General features: G+C 38.8%; 1 protein-coding gene across 17 annotated transcripts in view; it reads right to left on the bottom strand.

Annotated features, from left to right (window-relative positions):
* ARSG (arylsulfatase G) overlaps positions 1-17,472 on the bottom strand; it is a 157,195-nt gene that overhangs the window by 113,789 nt on the left and 25,934 nt on the right. The window contains exon 1 of one of the 17 annotated variants that reach the window (XM_058170395.1): positions 734-882. The exons of the other annotated variants lie outside the window; for them this stretch is intronic. The gene's annotated coding sequence lies outside the window, so the exon portion shown is untranslated. Of the gene's footprint in view, positions 1-733; positions 883-17,472 lie in introns of those variants that run through there. 17 annotated transcript variants of the gene reach the window in all.

The raw sequence follows: 17,472 nt of genomic DNA on the forward strand, positions 1-17,472 counted from the left end.
CTCTACCCTTACTAGAATTAAAGCTTATTAGAAAAACAATTTTGTCTAGTCCTCAAAACGATAAAACATGCAAAATATAGCTGATATAGGAGTCATCGCAAGCAGCATAAGGGCAAGCCTAGAACAAATGTAAAGATTTTAAGTACAAAAGTTAATACATAATTTCAAAATTCAGATTCATTTAAAAACATGAACAAAATTAAATTTAAGCAGGACATAGGCTACATGCAAACATTCAAACATTTTTCTGGCTGCTACCAGAAGCTACTCTTCTCACACTACAGGTGGTCCTTGAATTACGAACATAATTGAGCCCAAAATTTATGTTACTAAGTGAAATATTTCTTCAGTGAATTTTGCCCCATTTTGTGACTTTTCTTGCCACAGTTGTTATGTGAATCATTGCATTTGTTAAGATAGCAACATGGTTGTTAAGTGAATCCGGATTCCCCCTTGACTTTGTTTCTCAGAAGGTCGCAAAAGCTGATCACATGACACCAGAACAACACAACCGTCATAAATGTGGAACAGTTGCCAAGCATCTTAATTTTGATCAAGTGACCATGGGGATGCTGCAATGGTTGTAAGTGTGAAAAATAGTCATGTCACTTTTTTTCAGTGTTGTAACTTTGAATGGTCACTAAATGAACAGTTGTAAATTGAGGACTATCTGTAACGTAAATTTGACTCAAATAGATCCAAAGTTAATCAAATTGCAAACAACATTCCTTACCTTAAGAACTTGTCTTGGTCTGTTCTGGCAGCTTGTGTGGTAAATGAATCATAAGATAAAACAGTTTTCCCCATCTGTGAGTTCTTCAGGTATGTTAGCTCGCATTACCCACAACCAAACAGCATAGCCAACACAAGCCAGTGATTATAGATAACTTAAGCCCATCCCATCTGGAGGGCACCTGCTTGAGCAAGGCAGACGATATCTATTACCAGAGCCAACTATATAGACCAGTCTTTTTCAAACTTGCAACTTTTAAGATGTGTGGATTTCCATTCCCAGAATTCCCCAGCCAGAATTCTAGTAACTTTCTGTTACTAAGCAAGAGAGTTGTTAAGTGAGTTTTGTCCAGGGGTAAAATGTAAAATTTGTTACTACTGGTTCTGTGGGTGTGGCTTGTTGGGGGGGGTTAATGTGAATGGGTAGACATGGCCAACTTTTTTTTTAACTTTTAAAAGCATTTTAAAATGCTTTTTAAATACTTTTAAAATGCTTTTAAAAGTAAAAAAAATGCTTTTAAAAGCCTCTGATGATCAGGCAGCTCAGCTGGGATCGCCAGAGGAGCTTTTTAAAAGCATTTTTACAGCCTCTTCGGCCAAAGAGGTTGTAGAAAAAATGCTTTGAAAGGGTTCTGACGATCTCAGCTGAGCCGCATGATCATCAGAGGCTTTTTTTTTACTTTTAAAAGCATTTTTTCGGCCGAAGAAAAAATGCTTTTAAAAGTTAAAAAAAAAAAGACTGATGATCGCATGGCTCAGCTGGGTATGGGGGGGGGGAATTTTTGCTACCGGTTCTCTGCCATCGCTACTGGATCAGGCGATCCGGTCCGAACCGGGAGCATTTCATCCCTGGTTTTGCCCCATTTTACAACTTTTTGTTAAGAGCTGGAGAAATCAGGAGATTCAGGCAATTCAAACGAGTATAAAGATTTATTGCAAGCTTAAGCTCTCTGCAAGGATCCAACCAGTCTTTAAGGGAAATGAGCAGGAGAGAAAAGAGGCATTCAAGATCGGCTGAATTTAGTTTTCTTGCAGATGCTCAGGGACTCGTAATTTATGACGTATTAGATCCCTCCCTTGGGCTCAGCCAGGTTAACTCTTAAAATCTTTTCTGCTATGGTTAAATGAATCACTGAAGTCATTAGATTAGTAACATGGTTGCTAAGTGAATCTGGCTTCCCCCATTGACACTGCTTGTCAGAAGGTTGCAAAAGGTGATCCCAGGATCACTGCAACCAACATAAATACAAGCCAGTTGCCAAGTGTCCAAATTTTGATAATGTGACCATGGGTATGTTGCAAGGAGCTGCAGTGGCACAATGGGTTAGAATGCAGCACTGCAGGCTACTTCTGCTGCCTGCTTGCAAATTGACAGTTCGAATCTCACCGGTTCAAGGTTGACTCAGCCTTCCATCCTTCTGAGGTGGATAAAATGAGGACCCAGATTGTTGGGGGACAATAAGCTGATTCTGTAAACCGCTTAGAGAAGGCTGTAAAGCACTGTAAAGTGGTATATAAGTCTAAGTGCTCTTGCTATTGTAACTATGAAAAAAGGTTGTGAGTCACTTTTTTCAGCGCAGATGTAACTTTGAATGGTTGCAAGTCAAGGATTACCTTACCTGTATTACAATGCTTTGCTAATTAGCAAAGGGAAAAAAATGTAATCTATCTGATGTATACTTTATATCCTCTTGTGAAGTTGGAAGCTGCACAAAAGTTCTCATTTAATTTTATTTTTTTTATAATTTGTACTTATGAAAAACTGCAATAATCTGGATTGCCAGAGCATCCTAAGCAAAGAACAATGCATTGTAATTCTGCAAAATATTATTACCTCTGATAAAAGAGTAGTTTTTGAGGGTGGAAAGTGCTGTTATTTTTAAGCTAAATTGGCATCCAATTCCCAGATAGGGATCAGTTTACTCTGTGTAATTATGAAGGCCTGTTACATGAATAGCACGTAACAATGAATGTGGAGCCAAGGGCCAGGGACTGACAACCCACTCTCCTGAATTACTGTGAGGAAAGCATTGTAAGAAACCTTATCAGTGGCCTTATCAATGTATCTGCTGGGCGTCTCTTGCATTTCTTGAGGAAGGACAGAAAAAAGGTTCAGAGTATAATCTGTAATTTGGAGCCATGGAAGAACTAAATCCCCTCTGCTTTATGCCCAAATGCCGCAAGAGATAGGGACATTTTTAAGAAAACTTTTAATATATATTCATTTAGTGACTGTTTGATGTTACAGTGTCACTGATAAAAATGACCAATGACTGTTTCTCACGCTTAAAACCCTTGTAGCATCCCCATGGTCACAGGATCAAAATTCAGACATTGGATTGTAATCAACTGGCTCCTATTTATGATGGTTGGAGTGTTCCAGGGTCACTGGGGTCCTGCCTTTTGTGACCTTCTGACAAAGTCAATGGGGGACAAGATTCACTCAATCACCCGGTCACAAACTTAACAACTGCAGTGATTCACTTAACAATTGTGGCAAGAAAGGTTGTGAAATGGGGCAAAACTCACTTAACAACTGCCCTGCTTAGCAGCAGAAATGTTGGGCTCAATTGTGATTGTACATCATTCTGTACTAAGGACATACACAAGGCCCCTTAAAGTTCCAGTAGCACCACCAGACCCCACTAGGGATCTAGACCTGAACCTCTGGCCATAATAATACTATTTTCTTCCCGCTTTAGAACCTCCCACATCAGCATTTATCGGTTCCATCAGGTCTGCAGGGAGTACATTCCAGAGAGATAGCTGGCAGATCTGAAACAGTAGTAGCTGTACCTGGCCAGGTATTTCTAGCCAGTTCACCTTCATCAGAGAAGGCCTTTATTCATATTTTAAAAGCTCACCATCCTACCACAATACTGAAATTCCCTCAACACTGTCAAACTATTTACTAAGTCTGCACTACTATTAATCTTTTCATCATTCCCACCACCCATCTCCTTACGATTTATATTGATATTGTTTCCTGATTGCTTATTTGTACCCTATGACTATCATTAAGTGTCGTATATTATGATTCTTGATGAACGTATCTTTTCTTTTATGTCCCCTGAGAGCATATGCACCAAGACAAGTTCCTTGTGTGTCCAATCACACTTGGCCAATAAAGAATTCTATTCTATTCTATTCTAAACCAGTCAGAGTGGTAAACACTCTGTCTGCAGATCAGTCACTTTGACAGCTTGCAACACTTGTACCCAGCCTTTATTAACTAAGTTAATAAATCAGAGTTCACTTTTATGAGATGCCAACATCTCATCCGCTGAGAACTGGACAAAACTGACTTAATTTCCACAGAGGCAAGCTCCTTGTACATCACCATCAGTCCAGTGTAATCTGCAAGGACAGTGAGAGGATGATACTTGAAAGGGGGGAAAAAACCGGCTGGAATATCAAAGACAGAGAGAGGCACTGGGAGCATAAGCAGTCAGAGGTGGGTGGAACAGGCCAGCTGAGTCCAGCTAAGACCAGTATTATGACAGATGGTTCCAACTGAGTATCAAAGACCTTGAGGAAAGAATGTGCAGCTGAAGATACAAATTCGGTCAGTCAGTCAACACAACAAAAGAAAGAAGGGGTAAGAATGACCTAATTAAACAATGGGCATGAGTAAAGGGATGGGATAAACAAAACAAAACTCAGTCCTGAGACAGCGAAGAGAAAAGGAGATTTGAAAAATTAAAACACTCTGTGCACAAGGCAACAATTCAGGAATTGGGCCTGCTCAAACCTCCGATAAATTCCCTAGCAATCCGGCTTAATGAATAAGTGAATATAAGCTTTGCTGGAATTACTGAGGTTAATTAAAGGTCTAAGAGTCCCAGTACAGAAGATTTCATTCATTTTATTTTCCAAGAGCAGGTTCCCAGGAAGCATCCACATAAAATATGGTAGGTAATACCATCCTGACTACAAAAACGGGGTAAAGAGGAAATTACACACACAGAGAGAGAGAGAGAGAGAGGGAGGAGGAAATGAAGGAAAGATGAAAGAAAGGTCATCTGGAATACAGGTAGTCCTTGACTTATAACCACAACTGAGTCCCAAATTTCTGTTGCTAGGCAAAAAAATTGAATTTTGCTCCATTTTATGACCTTTCATACCATAATCACTGCAGTTGTTAAGTTACTAACATGGTTGTTAAGTGAATTTAGATTCCCCATTGACTTTACTCATCAAGATTGCCAAAATTGATCACTTGACTCCAGGACATTGCAACTGTCGTGTGTGTGTGTGTAAAAATAAAATATCCCAGTTGTCAAGCATCCAAATTTTGAATAGGTGACCACATGGATGCTGCAGAAGTAAGTGTGAAAAATCATCTTCATTTTTTTTCCAGTGCCATTTTAATTTCAAATGGTCACTAAGTGAATGGCTGCACATCGAGGACTACCGTTATCCCAGGTGTGTTGGACTACCCCATAGAGAGGCTGCATAACTTTATTTATATTCAGGTGCTATGTCTTCCCATATCAGAACTGAAAAGGTAGCATAGTGGTAAAAAAACTGATGTGTGCACGCAAAACTTTGCAAGACCATCTACCGCAGCCATCCCCAACCTTTCTGGTTCTGTGGACTAGCAGTAGCGGCGGCAGCAAGGGGGGAGAGGATGGTTTTGTGCATACACCCACCACTTACACAAATGTACACAAAAAACATGCTCTCCACGGCCTGGTTCCCAATAGGCTGAGGACTGGTATTGGTCCACAGACCGGGGTGGACGGTAGGAGTGGGTGGTTGGGGAGCCCTGATTTACAGGTAAGGCTGGAGAAGATTCCTGGAGATATCTTTGACAGCTGCTGTCGAAGAATTGATCAGGTGGCTATAACTTTCAGTCATGCTGGGAACCATATTCTTAAAAGTGAGTGACAGGACAAAACAACAAAAAATTATCAAGATTTGATTTTTTAAAAAGTATTTAGATCAGGGGATATTCCGTTCTTTCTTCTATGAACAATGCCTGTCTGCTACTAAAGGTAGCACTTCCGGATTAAAATTTACTCCATCTCTATAACCTAAGATTGGCTAATCAAGCCATGGACAACTTGTTAGTTAAGTTTGCTTATCCATGGAGCCAAAAGTTATATGCTGGCACCACGGTTGTTAAGGCAGTTATGTGCTTTGCTCAGTTATTAGATTTCTATCTTGCCCATCAGTCAAGAATTTGATGCTACAGATATTACGCTCCTTCCTCCTATTTTTCCCCAGAACAAGCCTCAGATTCACATTGTGACGAGATGGTGAATGAACACAAAACATTAATACATTTTATATTAAAGATTTCCTTTTTACGACCCTTAGTTCGAGGTAGAGTTGGGACGACTGGATGGAGCTGAGTGTTTACTGGCCGAATACCCTTCATCAGAACGAAACATCTAGGATTGAACTCTCAACCTTCTGAGTGGGGGGTAAGCATCCTGACCACTAGGCCACCACACCGCTCCTTCCTCATTCTACATTATTAATTTCCTCATTACTGCCAGCAGCAGCCAACGTCAGTATATACAACAGAGCAAGAGACATTATGATAGGTCTGATAGAGAGGGACAAGTAATATAGAAGTAAACAGGAAGCGAACACAATGACATGGTCTACACATGGCTCCATTTTAGACCACAAGGTTACTGGTGACTCACGAAGCCTTCAATATGATCCCAGAGACCTTTAAAATTATTGTCACGGTTAGTATGACAGGGAAAATTATTAAGACACATGACAGACTGATCATATGAACTAGGTTTAATTTTAATTAAGTTTAAAATGGAATGAAATAAGATGACCAAATACAATTCTGGTCCTGATACGTTGAGCTTGATCTGCAGGTAGCCCTGATATTTAAAAAAAATTTTTTTGTTGTAAAACCTTAAGTGACTGAATTTATGCAATATACTAAGCCAGGGATCCCCAATCCCCAGTCTGTGGACCACCATTGCTCCGCGGCATGCTAGAAATCAGGCTGCGCAAACAAGCGAAGCCCCATCTGCGGGATGCAGGCAGCACGTAAAACCACGCTCCCTCTGGTTCGCAGAAAAACTTCTCTCCATAGATCCAGTCCCTGGTGCCCAAAAGATTGGAAGCCACTGTACTAAGCCATAAGATGTGGTTTATAATGGCTAGATTTACCCAGAATGCTAAATGCACACAATGTGGCTTAGTGCAATGTGTGAATGTAATGAATATATATTGCATATCAAAAAAGTACTGCATTGTAAGCCACCCAGAGTCATTTTGGACGGTGAGATGAACAGCATATAAATATAATAAATAAATAAGAGGAAATAAAAGTATGGTACTACTGAATTAGGTGACTGTCAAAGGCAACCCCATGTCATTCACAGAGCATAGTTTTGCTCAGACAGGACAACTTTAAATTAAAGCAGAAACTCATGTCTTTTCCCATCAGAATAAATCAAATTAAAAAGAGGCAACACTTCCCTGGGAACTGCCTAGTAAAACTAAGATGTAGAATTATCCAAACCCAATCATCTTCTGGTGTCCTCTGAGGTAATGCCAACAATATATCTAAAATAAAATGAGAAAAACAAGTATGTTTGGGACAGCGCTTCCTAGAATTGCTAATATGTCACTCTCTCGAGTTTATCTGGCAGACTCTTCACTTTGTAAGTGACTAATCTGAGTTTGCCTCAATTTTTGGCAACGGGTTTTGTTTACTGGGAGGAGGTAAGCATGTCCCATGTGGCTTAACAAACAGACTCAGCAGCGTCTTTGAAGAGATACCACGCTCCACCTATTTTAAGAGCAAGAAGGACTCTTTCCCAAGGCCTCAGTCTGATATTTAAGAGAACTGCACTACAATATAACCAAACCCAGAGAATTTCATAACAACAAAATTTTTCATCCAAATCCTTCCTGTTCCCATGTTTCTTATTAGTCCGTCTCAACAAATATGGTACTGTTTGATCAGCTTAACTACCTGCTGGTTTGCATGCCCACATTAAAGAAATAACATTTTTAAAATAACAGGACACTTTATGGGCACTGTGGAACACATTCTTGGCATACAGTTGGTCCTTGACTTCTAGCTGCTATTGAGACCAGAATTTTTATTGCTAAGCATCGTGGTTGCTAAGTGAGAAGCACCTGATTCTACAACCTTTCATGCTATGATTACTAAGCAAATCACTTTAGTTGTTAAGTGAATCATGCAGTTGTTAAGCAGATCTGGCTTCCCCCATTGACTTTGCTTGTTAGACACCAGCTGGAAAAGTTGCAAATAGCAATCACATGACATGACCTTGGGATGCTGCAAACTTTGTAAATACACAGCTGTTTCCAAAGGCCTGAATTTTGATCATGTGACCTTGGGGATGATGTGAAAGTTGTTTAAGTACGAGGACTGATCATAAGGTTTTTCTGTGCCATTGTAACTTTGAATCATCAAATGAATTGTAAATTGAGGACTACCTGTAGTATTGTTATGGGCAATGAAAGTTTCCATGAAAAGTATGTGAAGGGAAACGATTGTATTAAAACATAAGCAAGGGTGGGCAAGAATCTAATCCTCAGTTGTCTGAGTTTTCATATTTGTTTTGATAAATCAGTGATCAAAGTTATTCCACTGTAGACATTTCTGGAAACAACATATGGAGGTGGGGGGGAATAGAATGTTTTTTGCAAAAATATCAGCAAGCAAATGACAGTGCAGGTATACTGTTTAAAATAGAGAGATATAGCTCTATCACAGAGCATAAATTTCCTTGTTTTAGTAAAATCTGGACTATACAACAAACTGATAAGGAGATTTATAGACCTGGCACTATTAAAAGTGTTATGAAAGAAATAAATTAACATTTTAAGTCCTGGATATAAATATCTGTATTTTAGGAATAGACTTGGCAGTTAGTTGTCCTTAACTGATCTTGAAAATTCAGTGGCAAATCTGATTAAAAGTTGGATGGGACACCACAGCAAAAGACCAGGGCAGTAGGCTTGAATGGGAACTCAAAATAAATAAATAAATAAATGACGAACTCCGTCCATTGTGTTATCAAGAAACCTACCCAGGTCTGTCTCTATCCATGAGGTCAGCAAGAGTCAAATTTGACTCAAAAGAGATTTTATCTTTTTATGCTATGGAAATCAATGCACAATAAAGGACAAATAGATGCATATTAGTAGTGAAGATAACGCAGACGATGTTTAACAAAATAATACTTTATTACATTTACTTATTTATCCTCTCCTCTCCTCTCCAATCCAATCCAATCCAATCTAATTCAATCCAATGTATATTGTACCCCTCTCAAATACATGATTCTGGGTTGCCAGCAATGATTAAAAACAAAATGAAAACATTATAACAAACCAATAATAGTATATTGTATACAACACCTGAGGTAAAACAATTAATACAGCAATTAATAAACTATGATATGGCCTCAATTACAAATCCAGGGCTCTAGGCTCATTAACCAAACCAGGTTTCAAGATCTTACAAAGGGCCAGCAGAGTCAAACCAAGTCTAATCCCCAGGGAAAATAGTTTTTTTTTGTATGCTCGTTTAACTTCTATGCCATCCATCTTGCCAGAAGTGACTCTAGGTGGCTTATGATCTTTCAATAAAACATTATATAAAATATTTAGAATAATGAAATTGGGTGCCAAACAGAAAACCTTCTCTTTCTGGGCAGATGACAGGACCCAGAGAATGCCATTCGTATTGGATCAGACAGGATGAGTAGATATAACTAGGGAGACGCATCAGTCAATATCAATAAAACAAAGCTACAGATAGTTCTCGACTCACAACAATTCATTTAGTGACTGTTCAAAGTTACAACTGCATTGAAAAGGGTGAGTTATGACCGTTTTTCACACTTATGGATGTTGCAGCATCCCCATGGTCACATGATCAAAATTCAGATCAACTGACTCATATTTATGACAATTTCCCAAGATCACCTTTTATGACCTTCTAACAAGCAAAGTCAATGGGGAAGACAGATTCACTTAACAAATGTGTTACTAACTTAACAACTACAGAGATTCACTTTAACAATTGTGGCAAGGAAGCTCGAAAAATTGGGCAAAACTCACTTAACAAATATTTCGCTTAGCATCAGAAATTTTGGGCTCAATTGTGAGTCGAGGACTACCTGTATAGCCAATTAAATTAGACAATAGCAAATGGCTGCTATTATGTTCAACTGGATAGGCTTAAAATAAAATTGAGACATCTAGGTCTGGTGATCACTAGATGGTAGCAAAGAGAACTGTAAAGTCTTTGCTGCTACTGTACTATACCTAGCGATTGCCTGGATTTTTGCACCACAGATAGCACAACTCTACGAACATATTCACAGATAAATTGTTATAAGTACAAGGAGATTACTTTTTATAAAATTAAAGAATACTAAGCGATATTCTATTCTCTTGATAACAAACTTTCAAGGATAGGTAAGTTTTAAGATATAAGTAGTCCTCACTTAATGATGGCAATTATAATCACAAATTTCCATTGTCAAGCAATGTGGTCATCGCATGACTACAAGGCCTAACAACTGCAATCCCAGCAGTCCCTGTTGCTCTACTTAAGGGAGGATCGTGGGACAGGACTTCCTTTCAACTTCCTGCCAATGGGGAAGCCGGGAGGAAGTTGCAAATCTGGGAGGCTTGCAAGCAGGTTGTCAGGATGGTAAGTGGCTGCAGTGACGCCACTGGGCACAGGATGGCTGCTTTGGAGGACAGGAAGGCACACAGCAAGTAGCAGGAACAACTTACAGAAGCATCTTGCAACCTTCCCCATTGACTTTGCTTGTGGGAAGCTGGCAGGGAAGTTTACAAGTAGTGATCATGTGACTGCAGTATATTACAACTATCCTAAGTGCAAGCCAGTTACCAAGCCCAGGTCATAATCATGTGTGACCACAGGGATGCTGCGACAGTCAGAACTTTGAAGACTGGTCATAAGTATACTTGTTCAGCATTTTCGTAATTTCAAACAGTTGCTGAACAAATGGTCATTAACTGAGAATTTAACGTTAAAGTTAAAAGAAAGTTTAAAAAAAATCACTGCCTGAAGTATCCACAATTTTTGTTTTAATGGGACTAAAAAAATATTCAGAAATCCAGTGCCAGAAACAGTTCCCATTTACAGATATGGTTACATACATCAAAAACATTTCGGAAGCAAGAGAACGCAAAAGAAGGGGGCATCACACACTGCCCAGAGGCTAATATACAAGGACAAATCATGCATTACAGAAAACGCTTGGAGCTGAGAGATACTTCTAAAGTAATCTACCAGATCCCCTATATGGATTGCTCCTGTGACTATGTAGGACAGATGGTGAGGAAGCTAACTACCAGATTGCAAGAACACAAGTGAGCAGTCAGACAAGGAGACCTGAACTCATTGGTAGCCTTACATTGCAATGAAGAAAGACGTACACTCAATTTCTCAGCTATTAAGATTGTTGGCTGAGCAGGTACAAAAATAACCAGGGAAATTACTGAAGCCTGAGAAACAAGCCCCTTGTCAGTCAACCAAGGTGATGATGGTAAATCATGTGGCAGCACATGGAAACAATAGTCGTCTTAATAACCAGCCATCAACACCCCAGTCAACAACTAAAAAGCGACACAAACAGGCGCCACATACTATAAACTATGTACAGAATAGTCCAAAGTACACATTCTGGTGAGAGAAAAGTTCCCTGAGGATGGGCTCCAGCACGAGTCCAAAAAGCTTGTTGGCTGAGCAGGTACAAAAATAACCAGGGAAATTACTGAAGCCTGAGAAACAAGCCCCTTGTCAGTCAACCAAGGTGATGATGGTAAATCATGTGGCAGCACATGGAAACAATAGTCGTCTTAATAACCAGCCATCAACACCCCAGTCAACAACTAAAAAGCGACACAAACAGGCGCCACATACTATAAACTATGTACAGAATAGTCCAAAGTACACATTCTGGTGAGAGAAAAGTTCCCTGAGGATGGGCTCCAGCACGAGTCCAAAAAGCTTGGAAGACTAAACCTTTGGTTCCCTGTGACTGATCCAGATTGGATCCTGTATATAAAAAATAACTGGCACAATATCAAAACTCAGAAGTTCAGTGGAAAAGAAGTACATTAATGGGAATGAACTTCAACAGAATGAATAGGAGATTCAGAACAAAAGTGCGTTTTAACCAAAATGTTAAAAGTCCCAGAATCCCACTTTTCAGAATAATTATTATTTTCTAGAAACAAGATTTAACTTTCCACAAAACCTTTTCTTTATTGGGTCATGTGTCAGAAAATCTGCCTGAGAAAATGTATAAAGAACCAAAATGACTCAATGGGAACTTGCTTAACAGTTTCCCAAGAGGTAGTCATCTAAAACAAACAATTTATTTCTGCAAAAGAAGAGAGAGCTTCATTATATTTCTTCCAATAAGCCTGTGTGGGTAATAATTATTTGCTTCATGAATAGAAGAGGTTGAGTTTCCAAAGTCATCCCAAGCATGATTGCAAATCTCAACTTGCCTGAGAAGGGCTTCACTAAGTTGATGGTTTTACTAAGGTATACAAGTAGGAATTATTTTATAGCCAAATCTAAGATTTTTTTAGAATTACAACCCTGAAACATCTGTGGGAGTCAATTCTACAAAGCCTGCTGGAATGCGGTGTGGAAAGAAATTTATTCATTTATTTAAAAGACTAGCTGCCCATATTATGAACCACAAACCTGGATGACTCACAAATGTAGAATAGAATAGAATAGAATAGAATAGAATTTTATTGGCCAAGTGTGATTGGACACACAAGGAATTTGTCTTGGTGCATATGCTCTCAGTGTCCATAAAAGAAAAGATATGTATAAAATGTATAAAAACCTTTTTGTAAAAAGAAACCACCATCCAAAGAATCACAATGGCAACTCTTGGTATTCTGGGTCAACACTCTCCCACATATCAGGCTTCCACCTTGCTGGACTCTATTCTCATCTTACCCCTACAATTTGTCAAGGTCTTCCATGTTCCATACACAACAGGGGCAGTTAAGGAGAAGAAACACTTCCTAGGACCTAGGTCATACCGGATGTCAGCATGTAATAGAAGGGATTTGGAGCATGGCCACATTATTTGACCTAGTGGGACAGGCAGATACCTTCAAAAGCCACTCATTATGTATTGTTTCTCTTTTATCCAGGGGTATGTATATGTGACACGCCAATAGAATCAGAGGTAGAATTCAGCCGGTTCGGACTGGTTCAGGCGAACCGGTAGCGCTGATGATCAGTTGGCCCTGCCCACCCACCCCTGCTCTATCCTGTTCTTTACTTCCTGCTTTGTAGTTCATCTCAAAATCACCCGGCACAGCTGATTTCCCCCATCCCTCCTTGTTCTACTTATCTTTGCTGACTTGGAAGGGAAGCAGATGAGCTTCTAAATGCTCCATTTTCAGCACAAGCACCTTAGGTGTACACATGCACAAAGCGCACACTCACCGAGCCGGTTGTTAAACTGGCAGCATTCCACTACTGAACAGAATCATGTTTTTCTGAATTTTTGACCTACTGAGCCCAAAATGTTCATTGTCACTGGACTAGCTGCTGGCACCAGACAGGACCAGGCAGAAGAGGACAAGGCTCTAAAAGATCTCAGATCTCCTTCTTGTACATCATCCAGAAAGCAGATGCTACCACAGTACAGACAACCGCAATTAACTGAAATGGCTGGCGTCCATAATTCTTTACTAGAAAAGTTAATTACAAAATCAATGTTTTTAGAAAGGTGTATTTTAAGAACTGGCCTAGCACATATTTGCAAATAAATCTCACAATTCCTTACAAATAGTCATGCTGTTTGCAGCTAACTAAAGCTAATGTTTTGCCAAAGATCCAGCAACTGAGCCATGAGCTAAAGGAAATGCTACTAGGGAAATTTTGGGGGTGATGGGGGATTAACTAATGACATACACACACACGTACGTACACGGTAATGTCTCCTTCATTTCAAACTAAGTCCATGTAGTTTTCTCTAGAAGAATACAGATATGGTTTATCATTCATTACTTTCTTCCAAGATGTTTTTTCAGCTTCCCACTCTAGTGTATTGCTATAGGATTTCCTGGTGGTCTCCTTTCCAAGTACTAACCATATCTGACTCTGCTTAGCTTTTTAGCCATGTTAACTACAGCTATGTAATGGAAAGAAAATCCATATGGCACTACAATGTACTGTAAAAGTTGCATTTAAAGATCCAACTAAACAACAATACCTTAATGAATGTATCTTTTCTTTTATGTACACTGAGAGCATATGCACCAAGACAAATTCCTTGTGTGTCCAATCACACTTGGCCAATAAAAATTCTATTCTATTCTATTCTATTTCACTAAGCATACAAGAATTGAAGATGTGTCTTCAGTTAAATCCAGACTGGATTTAAAGTGACCTGAATTTCTGCAACAGCAAATTTTGACTGAATTTCTATATCTAACTGAGCTATGAGTCAATTGGCACATAAAATTTCTCAAAACAGAATAAAGCACTTCCTTTTGACTCATGAAAGCAGCTGGGTTGCTTTCCAGGACCACTGAACTATTTTGAACACTGATCCTTACTACCTCCACATGTAGGCAGCGACAGCTAGTAGTAGTTTCACAAACACTTATGTGGGCCTGGGGAAAAAGATGTTAAACAGCATAGAAAATGCTTTGTTTATACTACTGTATGATCCAAGGCATTTCTTTTGAAGGATTTATGCAATATCTTGTCGGTACTGAATATGCAGGGGAGAATTTCTTACATTGCATCATTCCAAGTCAGAAACGTAATAGAGAGGATTTTGTAGCTGATCTTTCTAGGGATTGTGAGGTGTCATCCTTAGAAAGAGAAATGGAAACTGGCCAGTTACCCTCACTTCTGTGCTCTGAACACCAGAGTAGTTTAACAGTTTTCCTCTGAGTAGTTTACAATATGTTATCTTCTCAGAAGGACTGTTCACATAGGTGCTAATTCTTGATTGTCATTTGCACCCAGGCCTAACAAAGATGCTTAAAAGCTATCTAAGGATACAGGCCTAATTGCTGAGTTTGACTGGTAGCATGAGATAAAAAAAAACAACTTGACTTTATGGACAAACCCTTTCTCTAAGATCAGATATGATGTCATTACTTTCTTCCAGGATGTTTTCTCAAGTAGTCTACAATCCTTGGAATTTGTTGGTAGTCTCCCATCCATTAAATAGGTCTGATGCTGTTTAGTATTTTTAAAGACCAGCCAGACTTGAATAGGCCCTATTGTCTGTTATGATGGGAAAGATAGAGGGGAAAGGACAGAGTCAAACATCCCAGTAAACTACATTTTTTTTCTTTTTTAGCAGAAAATAATCTTTTCAGGAGAGAAGGATGAACAATGTCTTGGACTGCCAGGGTGATAAGTTTTCTGCCTGAATCAACATGCATCTGCCACCTGAGTGGGCAGCAGTTGGATGGATGTCACCCTTCTCCCACCTGGCACTCTCCAGTTCCTTGAGTTTTTAATTCTCAGAATTCTAAGTCAGCAACACAACAGCCGTATCTAGAAGCTGCCAGCTGCAGAGAATCTTCCCAAATCATGCGACCCAGAATACAAGGACTATCACTTGGGGAAGCAAACAGCCCAACTGCCTCTATGGGCCTTTTGTGAAAGCAACCGCTTATGGCATTGTTTGCAAAATTTGAGTCGTAGCCTGCCTACTAGTATTTTAGAAACCTGAGCAACTATTTGGGGTGTCTCAGTGATTAGAGGAATGCTAAATAGTATAAGCAGAAACTGTAAACCATAGTCTAACCAAGGTTAGTAATTAGCTAATGGTGGGAGGGGCACCCGGAGGCTTTATTCAGTTCCTTACCCAAGAAATAAACAACTTCTTTAAAATTATTTCTTTGTGGGAGGGATTTAAAATCTTATAAAGTTTCTGATTTTTAAATATTTTTAGTGTGGATCTCCTTTGTTCCATGTTGTTATTTATCTTGAAATTTTAGACTGGAAACCAGACATTGATATGATTCCCAGTCTGTCCTAGATAGAAAAGAGGCCTTTAAGATATGGAGACACCTACAGGAGACCTCCACAATGTCAATACGGTAAGTTTATATTATTTTTACTTTTTATTTTAAAAGTGAATCTTAGGGTAGAGATCAATGGTTGGTGCAAGATACAAATACCAATAGAAGAGAATATCTGTAGTTCAGGGTTGAACTATGGGGTCCTTGGTGCCCTCTAAGCTTGGTGGCTTTCTTGCAGGTGTTTCATTACCAAACTAGGTAACATCATCAGTGATCATGATGTTCCTAGTTTGGTAATAAGACATCTGTAAGAAAACCACCAAGCTTAGAGGGCACCAAGGACTACAGAAGCTACAAATCCTATAATTCTCCTTTGATTTATATCCTCTTTTATTGTAATATAAGCTACACTTATTTGATAAAACATCAGTTAGCATTAATGAATGAACTAATAAACCTCGCTATCTGGAAAGGTCATCTTTCCTTAGAGTATACAACAGGGATTTAGTTCGGAGAGCTCAGAAAAACATAAAGAGATACACTGACAGTGTTAGAATCCATGTATATGTGAAAAGGCCTCACATTATTGAGAAAACATGAACATAATGATTCACGTTTCAAGCAACTCCACAGTGGTACATAACTAATGTTAGTTTTCTGCCTGAACTAATTCAAAGAGTATTGAAAAGTGAGTATTATTCTGAAATCAAAGATTCTGCCATAAATCACAAAATGAAGAATTAAACCTAAACAATGGAATTGATCATATAGGCTGTTCGGAACGGAGAAGAAATTAAATGTCATGCTTTTTAGAAAAGATTCTGGATCTTCTCCATGCTAAATATCCAATAATTCCATTGTCCAGAAACATTATTAAAATATGTATTTGGTAAAGCTCAATATTTTTAATTACTATACATGAAATGAAATGTATCTGTAAACAAATTATTTCCTAAATTAAACGTAGGAGGAAGGGTAGGCAGATTTCTGGCCTAGGGACTGAATACTCTAAACTGGAATTTGATCTTAGGGTAAAATGATTCTGCTCCAGGGTACAGTAATTTACAATACAACAATATCCTAAGAAAAGGAAGCAGACTTTTTAATTTTTGCATATATAACCTTGACAACAGAGGCAGAAACAAAAAAGGGACACCAAACTGCAAGGGAGGGCTTTCACTCAATGACTGTGCCCAAGAGCAAGGTGCTGTTGCTTTAATCTTCTTAGAATTCTTTATTGGCCAAGTGTGATTGGACACAGAAGGAATTTATCTTTGGTGCACATGCTCTCAGTGTACATAAAAGGAAAATATACATTCGTCAAGAATCACAAGGTACAACACTTAATGATAGTCATAGGGTACAAATAAGCAATCAAATCATTCTCTGCTTTTCCTTTGCTTTAAGAACATCTGGAAACTCATTTCTCACAACCTTTACTTTTTACTTAACATGATTTGTCTGATAATTAGCAGAAATACAGGATACACTCCTAAAGACAAACAGCTTCTTCCTCATATTACACATTTCCACTTATTCCTCTTATGTTCTCCATTTGTTCTATATATTACAGGGTACTTTCCAATGCTATCCTTTTGCTTTCTTCTCCCAAGCTTATTTCTGAATGACTTTTATTTAAAAAAACAAAAAACAAGTTCATACAATAATGAAGAGTTCAAACAGTAATTACAACACATTCCAATTGTGCATGTTATTAGT

The sequence above is a fragment of the Ahaetulla prasina genome, chromosome 2, assembly GCF_028640845.1.
Source record: "Ahaetulla prasina isolate Xishuangbanna chromosome 2, ASM2864084v1, whole genome shotgun sequence".
NCBI lineage: Eukaryota > Metazoa > Chordata > Lepidosauria > Squamata > Colubridae > Ahaetulla > Ahaetulla prasina.